This window comes from Hyperolius riggenbachi, chromosome 7 (assembly GCF_040937935.1).
Source record: "Hyperolius riggenbachi isolate aHypRig1 chromosome 7, aHypRig1.pri, whole genome shotgun sequence".
Lineage (NCBI taxonomy): Eukaryota > Metazoa > Chordata > Amphibia > Anura > Hyperoliidae > Hyperolius > Hyperolius riggenbachi.
Genome location: NC_090652.1, coordinates 157,054,739 through 157,069,517, shown reverse-complemented (window position 1 = coordinate 157,069,517; position 14,779 = coordinate 157,054,739).

The following is a 14,779-nucleotide window of genomic DNA, read 5'->3' as shown; positions in this document are numbered from 1 at the left end:
ACAGATAGTGACAGGGAGTGATTGATGGGTGATTAGGGGGGTGATTGGGTGCAAACAGTGGTCTGGGGGGTGGGCAGGGGGGTCTGAGGGGTGCTGTGGGCGATCAGGGGGCAGGGGGGGAGGAGAAATCAGTGTGCTTGGTGCAGACTAGGGTGGCTGCAGCCTGCCCTGGTGGTCCCTCGGACACTGGGACCACCAGGGCAGGAGGCAGCCAGTATAATAGGCTTTGTATACATTACAAAGCCTATTATACTCTTTACATGCGGCGATCCGGGTGCTAGTAACCCGCCAGCGCTTCCGAACGGCCGGCGGGTTACAGCGTGAGGGGGGCGGAGCCAGTCGCCGGCGGCTGATCGCGTCACAAATGACGCGATCGCCGCATTACCACGCCCGCAGCCGCCCCCGCCGATGGGCGTATTGCGGTCGCTTAGGCCCGGACTTTGCCTCCGCCCATCGGCTGGGGGCGGTCCTCAAGTGGTTAAGCAATATGATCTGTTCACATTGCTCTGTTTGAATGGATCCATTGGGCCTGTTCCGGCAAAAGAACTGCAAGTTTGGGTCTGCATTTTTTTGGGGATCGACGTTCCCGTTGCATTGACCACATGCTAACAGAAGAGAGGGTCACAGATGGAAAACTGATGCGTTTTAAAAACTGATCTGTTCCATGGATCAGTTTTTACACGGATCAGTTTTTCATCCATGCCAGTATGAACCAGGCCTTATACTTCTTTAAATAGTAAAAAATAACTGGAGATCCTAGGGGAGTACAGTAATACTAATGAAACATAAAAAGTGCAAGGTGCTGTGCTTGAGTGCAAAAGAAAGATAGTATGTCCGGAGGTGCTGGATGATACAAGTGGTTGTTGCCTTTTTGCATGATCGCTAACTCAGTAAAGAAACCAGCCTTTTTTTTTTTAGGGACGTGGCCAGGTGCATAGACTGAGAGGACGTGCTGAAGAGGAGCTCCGTCTGTGGCCTTCCTTACCGGGCATAATCCTTACACATTACATACTTTTTCTACCTCTGTTTTAAGCCCTATGGTAGCGGGAACCTCTGGCCATTGTGTGATGACATCCACACCAGCAAAGGGAGGCAGCAGAATGAGAAATAAGGAGACGCCATATAAACCGGAAGTAGGCCCACCCAACATTTCCTCCGTCAAGACGAAGGCCAAAGCTATAGATAATGGCGCCTGAGGATGAAGAGCAGCCTGGCACTGCTGCTCTGCTCGCAGCTATCACATCTTGCAAGGACCTGATAGTCACCACGAGAGACGCTCTGGCACTCAAGACTGACAATGTCCAGTCGCATGTTGGGCGAACACCTAGATGTTCGGGTTCGCGAACGTTCGCCGAACATGGCCGCGATGTTCGGGTGTTCGCGCCGAACTCGGAACATAATGGAAGTCAATGGGGACCAGAACTTTCGTGTTTTTTAAAGCCTCCTTACATGCTACATACCCCAAATTTACAGGGTATGTGCACCTTGGGAGTGGGTACAAGAGGAAAAAAAAATTAGCAAAAAGAGCTTATAGTTTTTGAGAAAATCGATTTTAAAGTTTCAAAGGGAAAACTGTCTTTTAAATGCGGGAAATGTCTGTTTTCTTTGCACAGGTAACATGCTTTTTGTCGGCATGCAGTCATAAATGTAATACAGATGAGAGGTTCCAGGAAAAGGGACCGGTAACGCTAACCCAGCAGCAGCACACGTGATGGAACAGGAGGAGGGCGGCGCAGGAGGAGAAGGCCACGCTTTGAGACACAACAACCCAGGCCTTGCATGCGGACAAGAAGCGTGCGGATAGCAATTTGCTTTTTGTCGGCATGCAGTCATAAATGTAATACAGATGAGAGGTTCCAGGAAAAGGGACCGGTAACGCTAACCCAGCAGCAGCACACGTGATGGAACAGGAGGAGGGCGGCGCAGGAGGAGAAGGCCACGCTTTGAGACACAACAACCCAGGCCTTGCATGAGGACAAGAAGCGTGCGGATAGCAATTTGCTTTTTGTCGGCATGCAGTCATAAATGTAATACAGATGAGAGGTTCCGTAAAAAGGGACCGGCAACGCTAACCCAGCAGCAGCACACGTGATGGAACAGGAGGAGACGCAGGAGGAAAAGGCCACGCTTTGAGACACAACAACCCTGGCCTTGCATGCGGACAAGAAGCGTGCGGAAAGCTATTTGCTTTTTGTCGGCATGCAGTCATAAATGTAATACAGATGAGAGGTTCCAGGAAAAGGGACCGGTAACGATAACCCAGCAGCAGCACACGTGATGGAACAGGAGGAGGGCGGCGCAGGAGGAGAAGGCCACGCTTTGAGACACAACAACCCAAGCCTTGCATGAGGACAAGAAGCGTGCGGATAGCAATTTGCTTTTTGTCGGCATGCAGTCATAAATGTAATACAGATGAGAGGTTCCAGGAAAAGGGACCGGTAACGCTAACCCAGCAGCAGCGCACGTGATGGAACAGGAGGAGGGCGGCGCAGGAGGAGAAGGCCACGCTTTGAGACTACTGTTCCCAGCAGAGACACAGAGTGGCAGTAAACACAATGCTATACAGTGGTGGCTGAGCGGTGTACTACTGTTCCCAGCAACACAGAGCACAATGCTATACAGTGGTGGGTGAGCGGTGTACTACTGTTCCCAGCAGAGACACAGAGTGGCAGTAAACACAATGCTATACAGTGGTGGCTGAGCGGTGTACTACTGTTCCCAGCAGCGACACAGAGCACAATGCTATACAGTGGTGGGTGGGTGAGCGGTGTACTACTGTTCCCAGCAGCGACACAGAGCACAATGCTATACAGTGGTGGGTGAGCGGTGTACTACTGTTCCCAGCAGCGACACAGAGCACAATGTTATACAGTGGTGGGTGAGCGGTGTACTACTGTTCCCAGCAAAGACACAGAGTGGCAGTAAACACAATGCTATACAGTGGAGGCTGAGCGGTGTACTACTGTTCCCAGCAGCGACACAGAGCACAATGCTATACAATGGTGGGTGAGCGGTGTACTACTGTTCCCAGCAGCGACACAGAGCACAATGGTATACAGTGGTGGGTGAGTGGTGTACTACTGTTCCCAGCAGTGATATAGAGCACAATGTTATACAGTGGTGGGTGAGCGGTGTACTTCTTTTCCCAGCAGAGACACAGAGTGACAGTAAACACAATGCTATACAGTGGAGGCTGAGCGGTGTACTACTATTCCCAGCAGCGACACAGAGCACAATGCTATACAGTAGTGGGTGAGCGGTGTACTACTGTTCCCAGCAGCGACACAGAGCACAATGCTATACAGTGGTGGGTGAGTGGTGTACTACTATTCCCAGCAGCGACACATAGCACAATGCTATACAGTGGCGGGTGAGCGGTGTACTACTGTTCCCAGCAGAGACACAGAGTGGCAGTAAACACAATGCTATACAGTGGTGGGTGAGCGGTGTACACAGAGTGGCAGTAAACACAATGCTATATAGTGTGGGTGAGCGGTGTACTACTGTTCCCAGCAGCGACACAATGACTGGGGGGACCCTGGCTAGCCTGGCTGAAGAGAGAACTACCCTGCCTGCCTACCCAAAGCTAAACCCACAGACAAATGGCGGAGAAATGACGTGGATCGGGTATTTATTTACCCGAACCACGTGACCCGTTCGGCCAATCAGAGCGCGTTCGGGTCCGAACCACGTGACCCATTCGGCCAATCACAGCGCTAGCCGAACGTTCGGGGAACGTTCGGCCATGCGCTCTTAGTTCGGCCATATGGCCGAACAGTTTGGCCGAACACCATCAGGTGTTCGGCCGAACTCGTACATCACCCGAACAGGGTGATGTTCTGCAGAACCCGAACAGTGGCGAACACTGTTCGCCCAACACTAGTCGCAAGTTTCTATCCTGAGACAAGATATGGGCGCCATTAGAGACAGAATTGGCGTGGTGGATTGAGTAAGTACCGCGGAAGATTCCATAACTACTTTAAACCTCACTTCGAAAGACCATATTAAACGTATCACCCTTCGTTCACTATCAACCTTCTCAAGTAGCTCTTTCCTGAGGCCCCCTTCTCCAGCTGCTTTGTGGTAGAAAAAGCACACCGGATTACCACCTGCTAGGCACCCTTCCTCGCCCCTTCATCTTTAAGCTCCTAAATTACTTGGACCGCGACCTCGTCCTTAAAGAGAACATGTACTGAGTAAAAATATTTAAAATAAACACATTAAGTAACTTCAAATGAACATTACATAGTTACCTTGCCATCAGTTTCTCTCAGAAGCTCACCATCTGCTTCTGACAATGATCCCTTCCAGTTCTGACAATATTTTGTCAGATCTGAAATATAACAGTTGCTGTCAGTAAAATATCAGTTGCTGTCAGTTATAGCTGAGAGGAAAACTGGTGTACCAGGTAATGTCCATGTTTCCCTATGTCTCAAGTAGGCGATGTTACAGTTTAACTCTGTGCTGACCAGAAAGCTGTTATGGGTAATAGTCACTTTCAAAATGGAGGACGGAAAATTCCCTTGATCACAGTGAACAAACAGGATGGGGGACAGGAGAAAGACACTGAGGAGTAGACTACATGGAAAGTAAGTATGACTTGTGTATGCTTATTTTGACTTTTAATTTTCAGTTCAGGTTTTCTTTAAGGAAGCCCGCCAATGTGAGAATCTGCAACATGGTAATGCCACCCTCATCTTCTTCCCAGATCTGGCGACTGAAACACAGCGAAAGCGCAAGCTCTTTGACACATTGAGATCTCGTCTCCACACCAAGGGCCTCAAATACGCCATGCTTTTTCCAGCAAGGCTGCGAGTTCAGCATGAGGATAAGGTTGAGTTCTTCACTTTGGCTGCTGAAGCATCTGACTGGCTGGATACTCTCCGCTGATGGTGAGATCGTTCTTAATTGGCAACTGTTCTTTCCTGATAAAAACTGCTCTTACGGCTAATATTACATTATGGAGTATTAGTTCTCTACCTGGAGTGGTTAATTATGACTCTGTATACCTGCTGCCATATGTTATGGTTCTATATTCTTTGCTGATGTGTATGCACAGATCGGGGGAAGGGAGGAATGAAAGCAATTGTTATAACTCTCACTGAGCGAATGTGTATGTCAACTCATCCTCTCTTTTACTTCTCTCTCCCCTTCTTATTTCCCTGTTCCCTTCTTTATTATTTCTTTTTCTATGCCACAGCACGGAACCCGTGCTCAACTCCAGAGTTTGGTTATCTGTTCACAACTGTTAGGGGTTATGGGACAAAGCTTCTTCAGAGTTTGGGAGAAGCTGCAGGGAGGGTTTGCAGTACTATGGGTGGTGGGTGGGTGGTTGGGGCATAGTGCACTACTATGGGTGGGATTGTATTTGATAGGAAAGGGGAGGTTTGGATTATTGGGGATGTTGTTCCATTCCTCAGGTACTCTTTTAACCACTTGCCCACCGCACACTCATACCGCGTGGCGGCAAAGTGGTAGCTGGAGGACCAGCGACGCAGATCTGCGTCGCCAGGTGCCTCCCTGATTAATCGGAAAAGGCCGCTCGCGCGAGCGGCCGTTTCCTGTCAGATCATGGAGCGGGGGCTTTGAGGTGCCCCCCCCCCCCCCGCAAACCTCAGGCAGGCAGGAGCGATCAGACCCCCCCTGCACATCATCCCCATAGGGGGGAAAAAAGGGGGGTGATCTGATTGCTCTGCCTGCAGCCTGATCTGTGCTGGGGGCTGCAGAGCCCACCCAGCACAGATCATAAAAAACAGTACTGGTCCTTAAGGGGGGGGGGGGGGGGTAAAGGCTGGGTCCTCAAGTGGTTAAGGTCTGGTTCACCTACACTTTCTAAGACTGTGTCCCTTCCCTTGGATAACATGCACATGTTACACTCCAATTGATTATGGTTAACAAAAGAGACTAAGTGAACTGTGTTCTTTGGAATGTTAGAGGGCTTAACTCTTCATTCAAGAGGTCTTTGGTCTTCAACTTTCTTAAGAAACATGAGCCTCATATTATTGTTCTTGTAGAAACACACTTAGTTGGTAGCAAACTCCTAGCCCTTAAAAAGCCATGGATTGCTAGCTGTTACAATTCCACCTATTCGTCATACTCCAAAGGTGTTAGTATCCTGGTTAAGAAGAACCTGCCATTCCAACTGCACCACCTACATCTGGATGTCTCCAGACATTATGTTCTTATCCATGCCAAAATACATGAGTTTATGATTGTACTGGTTGGGCTTTATAACCTTCCCCCTGCTTCAGTAGACTTACTACATGAAATCACACAATTAGCCCTCCAGTACTCTACTCCTTATACATTTTATCTAGGGGATTTCAACATGGTCTCTTCCCCAGGTACAGACAGGCTTACACCTCATACCTCGGAACCATCTCTACTTTCTGATAGGTCATCCGCCAATTTCCTAACTGATGTGTGGCGCTGGAAACATCCGGATGTGCAGGGATTTACATGTCATTCTTCCTGCTATCACACCCTATCCCAAATTGATTTAATCTATACCACATCTGCTGGGCAATTTCTGGTCCATGACATATAAATGCTCCTAAGGGGTATTTCAGACCATTGCCCACTGAAACTTAAACTAGATTTCGGGGCCTCACGTGCTGATGCAGTGTGGAAACTCTCTCCACATTGGCTCTCAGTACCCAGGGTGCAGTACTGTGTCATGGACCACATGAAAGAATACTGGCAAATTTCTCATGACTCAGTCCAACCTCTGATAGCGTGGGACGCATACAAAGCAGTGATCATGGGGGCATACATGGCCAGCATTGCTGAAGAAAAAAGGCAATCTCATGTGATACTAAAAGCCTTGGAAAAGGAAGCAGAGAGAACAGAAAATGCTTACATAGAACACAAAACCAGTGAAACTTACAATCCATGGCAGAAATCCCTCCTCTCACTTTCAGCAAAGCAATCTGACTACACCAAACTGGGAATTCAATAAAAAAATGTGAGAATATTTGAGCATGGGGACAAGACTGGCAGAATGTTAGTTCAGCTAGCCAGTCAGGAAAGAGGGGTAACTCAAATAGCCAAAATAATCACGAATACAGGTGTGGAACTTACACATCTGGTAAACATCAATGCAAATTTTCGGTCCTACTATGAGAAATTGTACTCATCTAGCATTACTAAATCCTCCTCTGAAATTGAACAATATTTAGAGGGCATTTCACTTCCCAGACTTTCCACTTCAGACATGGAAATACTGGAGGCTGACATCTCTCACGAAAGTCCAGCAGGCTATCTCTTCCCTTAAAACCAGGAAAACTCCTGGATTAGATGGGCTTCCCTCCGAACTCTACACTAAATATAAAAAACAACTAGCCCCTATACTACTAAAATTATTTAAAGAAATAATCCAATCAGGCACAGTTTCTCCCTCGATGACGGAGGCACTAATAACAGTTATTCCCAAGAAAAGAAACAATCCCACCCTATGTTCGTCATACAGACCCATCTCCCTCTTAAATGTTGACAGCAAAATTCTTGCTAAAATACTGGCGCAACGATTAAATGAGGTCATTACCTCCTTGGTACACAAGGACCAATCGGGTTTATACCTGGCAAGGGATGCAATATAAATCTCCGTCGACTCTTTACCAACCTGTCCACTTGACATGTCAATGCTGGATCTAGGGTAATTGCATCCTTTGATGCTGAAAAGGCATTTGACAGTGTCGAGTGGACATATCTTTAGGGAAGTCTTGCAGAAATTTAACTTCGGGCCTAAATTCATAATGTATATTTAGGCACTATACTGCTCTCCTAAAGCTAAAATTTGGATGGGAAATAGACTTTCTTCCTTCCTTTCCCTCGGTTGAGGTACACGCCAGGGGTGCCCATTGTCCCCGGCGCTTTTTACGCTGGCAATGGAGCTCTTGGCAGCACGGCTGTGGGCCTCTAAAGATGTTGTCGGACTACAACTTGTGGATCTGGAGGAGAAGGTGTCACTATATGCCGATGACCTTCTCCTCTATTTGGCAAACCCACACTCGCCCCTCTCCTCAGCACTATCCTTCATTTCAGACTTTGGCTCCTATTCTGGTCTTAAAATGGGAAAATTGGGAAAAATCCCTTCTACTACAACTCGATCCCTACAATTTCCTCAACTCCCCCCTCACACCCTCTTCAGGTAGTTAGTAAATTCTGTTACCTCGGCATTGTTGTCTCCCCTGATGTCGCGCAATATTATACCTTGAACATTACTCCAACAATAGCCACTGTTAAAGATAAGCTACGGGCATGGAAAACCCTGCCAATTTCTCTTATAGGCCATTCAAACTTAGTTAAGATGTGTATCCCTCCCAAAGTTCTTTACCTCTTCAGAAACACTCCGGTTTGTCTTCTCGCTTGTTTCTTCTCAGATATGGACAAGCTTATAAGCTCGTTCATCTGGGGGTCCTCTTCACCATGTATTGCATTGTCTAGTTTACAATTACCTGCAGATAGGGGTGGAATCGCACTTCCTAAGCTTAAGTTAAGTAAGGGCAGCGGTTCTCACATCAATCTATTGGTGGTTCGCCCAGTCACAATATAACCCAGCTACAGTGCTTGAAGCAGCCATCGTGGGATCTTTTATGGCGCTCTCTAGTCTACCGTTCCACGGGCCCAAAGCCTTGCCATTCCTCACACCTTCTATGATTACTGTAATCAAAGTTTGGGACACTGCTGGCTCATACCTGTCCTCAAAGGACCAATGGTCACCGCATACTCCCTTGTGAAACAATCCCAGACTCAAGGAATTTATTACCATTCCTGATCCATGTGTCTGGGCAGACAGGGGATTCCTTAAATTAAGAGACATCACTGCAGACAATACTCTATGGAATTTAATGACCTTAAAGTCTCCTCTCTGCCCAACTTCATGTTCTTCAGGTTTCTGCAGCTACGCCACGCGTTCAACTCCCAATTTCTCAATGTGTCTCTGGTAGTGCGATCCTACCCCTTAGAGCTCCTTTTAGCTCACTCTGGTCTGACAGGGATCACATCACAAATATATGCAACTCTTATGGACAAGGAAGCTAACATAACTTATCGTCTACTCCTCAAGTTGCGGGGAGACATACCGGAATTAACAGATAAAGATTGGGTTGATATACTTGCCCATTTTATCTCTAGAGATGGCCCGAACCTCCGAACTTTCGCGAACTGCAATAGACTTCAATAGGGAGGCGAACTTTGAAAACTAGAAACACTTATGCTGGCCAGAAAAGTGATGGAAAAGATGTTTCAAGGGGTCTAACACCTGGAGGGATAGATGCCAAAAGTGGCGGGGAACAACAGTGACTGTCCAGCTGATCAAATTTGGTCTGTCCACAATAAGACACTCATATTGCTGTCGGTCACTGCTTCATTGTGGTACGCAAGCCCCTTCACCACGGCAAGGTAATGATCACGAAAGGGAATTGGCACATGTACATGCCTTTTGTTTTGTTGTTGCAGCTGCAGTGCAGCCAGAAAAATTAGGCAGGCATGTACACGCACCAGAAAAATTATTATAGCGGCCACTGCTAGCAGCGGCCTTAATAATTCAGGAATCCACCTGGAGTCCTGAACCCTGTTGGTGGTGGCGTAGAAGGCAGTCAAGTGGCCTGCAGGCAGAGGTGCTGTGTGGGGAGCGACTTAGTCTTGGGGCAGGCAGTCACACAGCGTGCAGGCAGAGATGCTGGGTGTGGGGACTGAGTTAGTCTTGGGGCGGGCAGTAACTCTCCGGGATCCATGCCTCATTCATTTTGATAAAGGTGAGGTACTGAACACTTTTGTGACCTAGGAGACTTCTCTTCTCAGTGACAATGCCTTCAGCTGCGCTGAAGGTCCTTTCTGACAGGACGCTTGAGGCAGGACAAGACAGAAGTTGGATGGCAAATTGGGATAGCTCTGGCCACAAGTCAAGCCTGCGCACCAGTAGTCCAAGGGTTCATAGCCGCTCACAGTGTCTACATCCACACTTAAGGCCAGGTAGTTGGCTACCTGCCGGTCCAGGCGTTGGTGGAGGGTGGATCCGGAAGGGCTAAGGGGAGGCGTTTGACTAGAGAATGTCCGCATGTCCGACATCACCATGAGATCGCTGGAACATCCTGTTCTTGCCTGCGTGGACATGGGAGAAGGATTACTGGCAGTGGTACATTTATTGCGTTGTGCTGGGACATTACCCTTAAACGCATTGTAAAGCATAGTTGCCAGCTTGTTTTGCAAGTGCTGCATCCTTTCTGCCTTCAGTTGAGTTGGTAACATGTCTGCCACTTTGTGCCTATACCGAGGGTCTAGTAGCATGGCCACCCAGTACAGCTTATTACCCTTGAGTTTTTTATACGCGGGTCCCTCAACAGGCTAGACACCATGAAAGACGCCATCTGCACAAAGTTGGATCCAGATGTACTATCCATCTCCTCTTGCTCTTCCTCAGTGACGTATATAGTAAGTGGATGGGAAATCTTGTGCTGCTCAAGACAGGGGACCAGCAGCAGATGAACCAGTGGAATATCACACTCTAGCAGCTCAATGCTTAAGCCCCATACACACACTCAAAAGTTGTTTGATAATTGTCCTGCATAAAAAAACGCTGTTGAGTGTGTGTATGGGGCTTTAGCTGTATAGCAGACTGATAAAGGAAAACAAAAGAGGAGGAGCGTTCCATAGTATGATATCCTTTAATCACTACAAGATGCGCAATACAAATGCACTTACTATGGTGACGATAAAAACAAGCATAATTTCTGCATTGAGCCTGGAAATGACACTCAACGGGGTGCAACCTGGAAACTGCAGTGGCCAGTAGCAGTTGGGATCTGAATGGACAGGAAGCCCTGGTGCCCGCCATGGATCTTTTGTGTGCCACAGATGTCACAACTCGTTTTGGCGTGTCCACGCCTTTGTCAGGTGACGTCCCCAGCACGCACACGTTGACTTAAATAGTTAATATTAGGGATGGGACGAATCCACAATTTCTTCGAATCCGAATCCGGATCCGAATCTAAAAAGGTTCTCGAATATCTCGAACCTTTCGAATCCCGAATCTAACGAATCCTGCGCATAAGAATTGTGCGATCCATGGTATAGTTGCCCGCAGTATAAGGTACCCAGGCATAGGTGCCCGCAGTATAGGTAGCTAGGTAAAGGTGTCTTCAGTATAGCTACCAAGGTATAGGGGCCCTTACTATAGGTTGCAAGGTATAGGGGCCTTCACTATAGGTTGCAGGGTATAGTGGTCTTCAGTATAGGCAGCAGGGTATATGGGCCTTCAGTATAGGCAGCAGGGTATAGGGGCCTTCAGTATAGGTAGCAGAGTATAGGGGCCTTCAGTATAGGTAGCAGGGTATAGGGGGCTTCAGTATAGGCAGCAGGGTATAGGGGCCTTCAGTATAGGTAGCAGGGTATAGGGGGCATCAGTATAGATAGCAGGGTATATGGGCCTTCACTATAGGTTGCAGGGTATAGTGGCCTTCAGTATAGGCAGCAGGGTATATGGGCCTTCAGTATAGGCAGCAGGGTATAGGGGCCTTCAGTATAGGTAGCAGGGTATAGGGGCCTTCAGTATAGGTAGCAGGGTATAGGGGGCTTCAGTATAGGCAGCAGGGTATAGGGGCCTTCAGTATAGGTAGCAGGGTATAGGGGCCTTCAGTATAGGTAGCAGGGTATAGGGGCCTTCAGTATAGGTAGCAGGGTATAGGGGCCTTCAGTATAGGTAGCAGGGTATAGGGGCCCATACTATAGGTTGCAAGGTATAGGGGCCTTCACTATAGGTTGCAGGGTATAGTGGCCTTCAGTATAGGCAGCAGGGTATAGGGGCCTTCAGTATAGGCAGCAGGGTATAGGGGCCTTCAGTATAGGCAGCAGGGTATAGGGGCCTTCAGTATAGGCAGCAGGGTATAGGGGGCTCCAGTATAGGTAGCAGGCTATGGGGGGCTTCAGTATAGGCAGCAGGGTATAGGGGCCTTCAGTATAGGTAGCAGGGTATAGGGGGCTTCAGAATAGGAAGCAGGCTATGGAGGGCTTCAGTATAGGCAGCAGGGTATAGGGGCCTTCTGTATAGGTAGCAGGGTATAGGGGGCTTTAATATAGTTAGCAGGCTATGGGGGGCTTCAGTATAGGTAACAGGCTATGGGGGGCTTCCGTATAGGTAGCAGGCTATAGGGGGCTTCAGTATAGGTAACAGGCTATGGGGGGCTTCAGTATAGGTAGCAGGCTATGGCGGGCTTCAGTATAGGTAACAGGCTATGGGGGGCTTCAGTATAGGTAACAGGCTATGGGGGGCTTTAGTATAGGTAGCAGGCTATGGGGGGCTTCAGTATAGGTAGCAGGCTATGGGGGGCTTCAGTATAGGTAGCAGGCTATGGGGGGCTTCAGTATAGTTAGTAGGCTATGGGGGGCTTCAGTATAGGTAACAGGCTCCGGGAGGCTTCAGTACAGTGAGCAGGCTATGGGGGCTTCAGTATAGTTAGCAGGCTATGGGGGGCTTCAGTATGGGGGGCTTCAGTATAGTTAGCAGGCTATGGGGGGCTTCAGTATAGGTAGCAGACTATGGGGGTGCTTTAGTATAGGTAGCAGGCTATGGGGGGCTTCAGTATGGGGGGCTTCAGTATAGGTAGCAGGCTATGGGGGGCTTCAGTATAGTTAGCAGGCTATGGGGGGCTTCAGTATGGGGGGCTTCAGTATAGGTAGCAGGCTATCGGGGTGCTTTAGTATAGGTAGCAGGCTATGGGGTTGATTTAGTATAGGTAGCAGGCTATGGGGGGCTTCAGTATGGGGGGCTTCAGTAAAGGTAGCAGGCTATGGGGGGCTTCAGTATAGTTAGCAGGCTATGGGAGGCTTCAGTATGGGGGGCTTCAGTATAGTTAGCAGGCTATGGGGGGCTTCAGTATGGGGGGCTTCAGTATAGGTAGCAGGCTATGGGGGGCTTCAGTATAGATAGCAGGCTATGGGGGGCTTCAGCATGGGGGACTTCAGTATAGTTAGGCTACGGGGGCTTCAGTATGGGGGGCTTCAGTATAGGTAGCAGGCTATGGGAGGTTCAGTAGAGGTAGCAGGCTATGGGGGGCTTCAGTATAGGTAGCAGGCTATGGGAGGTTCAGTAGAGGTAGCAGGCTATGGGGGGCTTCAGTATAGGTAGCAGGCTATGAGGGGCTGCAGTATAGGTAGCTGGGTAATCCTCCTCCCTCCCCCCGCAGCCTCCTCCACTCGTCCCCCTGCATAAATAAGGAGAAGCAGCCTCTCACCTCCAGCATCAGCGTGGAGCCCGGAGCAGCAGACTTCTCCCTTCACTTCCTGGTTCCCCCTAGTGGCCACCTGACCGGCTCTTACTGATGACGCATAGTAAGAGCCGGTCACTAGGGGAAATAAGGAAGTCTGGAGGAGGTCTGCCGCTCCGAGCTCCACGCTGGAGGTGAGAGGCTGCTTCCTCTTATTTATGCGGCGGGCGAGCAGGGGAGGCTGCAGGGGGAGGAAGGAGGACAATTGCGGACGGGTAAAGCGGCGGATGCGCGGCGATGCAGCGGCGGATTCGGCGATCAGAAAATGGTGTCGGGATTCGAATCCACGAATCTCGAATATTTCCTAATATTCGAGGGATTCATGGATTCGCCGGATTCGTCGTCCCATCCCTAGTTAATATATTACTATTTATTATAGTGCTGACTTCTTTTCCACAGTTTTTTGAGCATGGTACAGTAAATTGTCCGTCAGAGAAACTTATAATCAACTGCTTTTAACACAGCACAACAACATTAGGCCTATGTTTTTTGCCAGTTAGAGCTGTATGTTAGAGCTGCATGGAATAGAATGGTTTGTTCTGTGGCACATGATTCTTCCTGTTTTCTGATTTTGTTTCTTAAAATGTTCACTTCTCTTACCGATCTCCATTAGGTCAAATATAATGAATATTTTAACTATGAAAGACAACATGAGTTAAAAGTTTTGTAGACACAGTTAAACGTATGTAGACAGTTCTACATGTGTCTGTAAATAATAATAATGATTCCATACACTCAAGTTTGATTGCCTGTTTTGCTACTCTGCACAAGGCTCAGCATATGCTATTTTTGCTGCCACTTAGTACATAGGCTTTTTATATCCTTGAGAGCTTTAGACAGGAGTATTAACTAAAAAGGTCTGTATTGATGTGTTTTTATACTCAGTGCATGCATATTTGAGTACATCTATAAAATTCATGAAGAAAATATTTTTATAAAAGAAACATTAAAGCAAAACTATTTATGAACACACTTTAATTAGAAAACTAAATTACATTATGGTCTTGGACAAACTGTAAAAATAACTATGTTAAAAAAACAAGCGTGTTTAAATTGTAAGCCAGATAAATAGGGTGGAGCAGTGCTTTTCGGTGCTGCTAGATTTGGGTGCAGCCGGCGCCACCATAGACTACTGTACAATAGTAATCACATCCATAGTGGCGCTCAGTAAGTAACGGCAGCACCGTCAGAAGACGGACCCAGAGTTGCTTAAAAAACACAATAATTCCCCACTATCCATGGCAGCCTGGAGGGGGAATAGTAATTAACATGGCCCGGACTTGTGCAGAAGCAGGATCAGCCATATACCGGCTGTATCCTGCGCCCAAGTCTACTGGCGCCAATTTCAAATGTATGCAAATAGGGGTCCTCATCACCTCCTCTGCCATGTTTTTGTATGTTTTTAATCTGCTCTTTGTTTTTACATTTGCGTACACAACTGTGTAATATGTTGGTTCTTTATAAATAATAAAAACAATTAAGAAACATCAGTGGGGCATAACAGCAGACAGCAG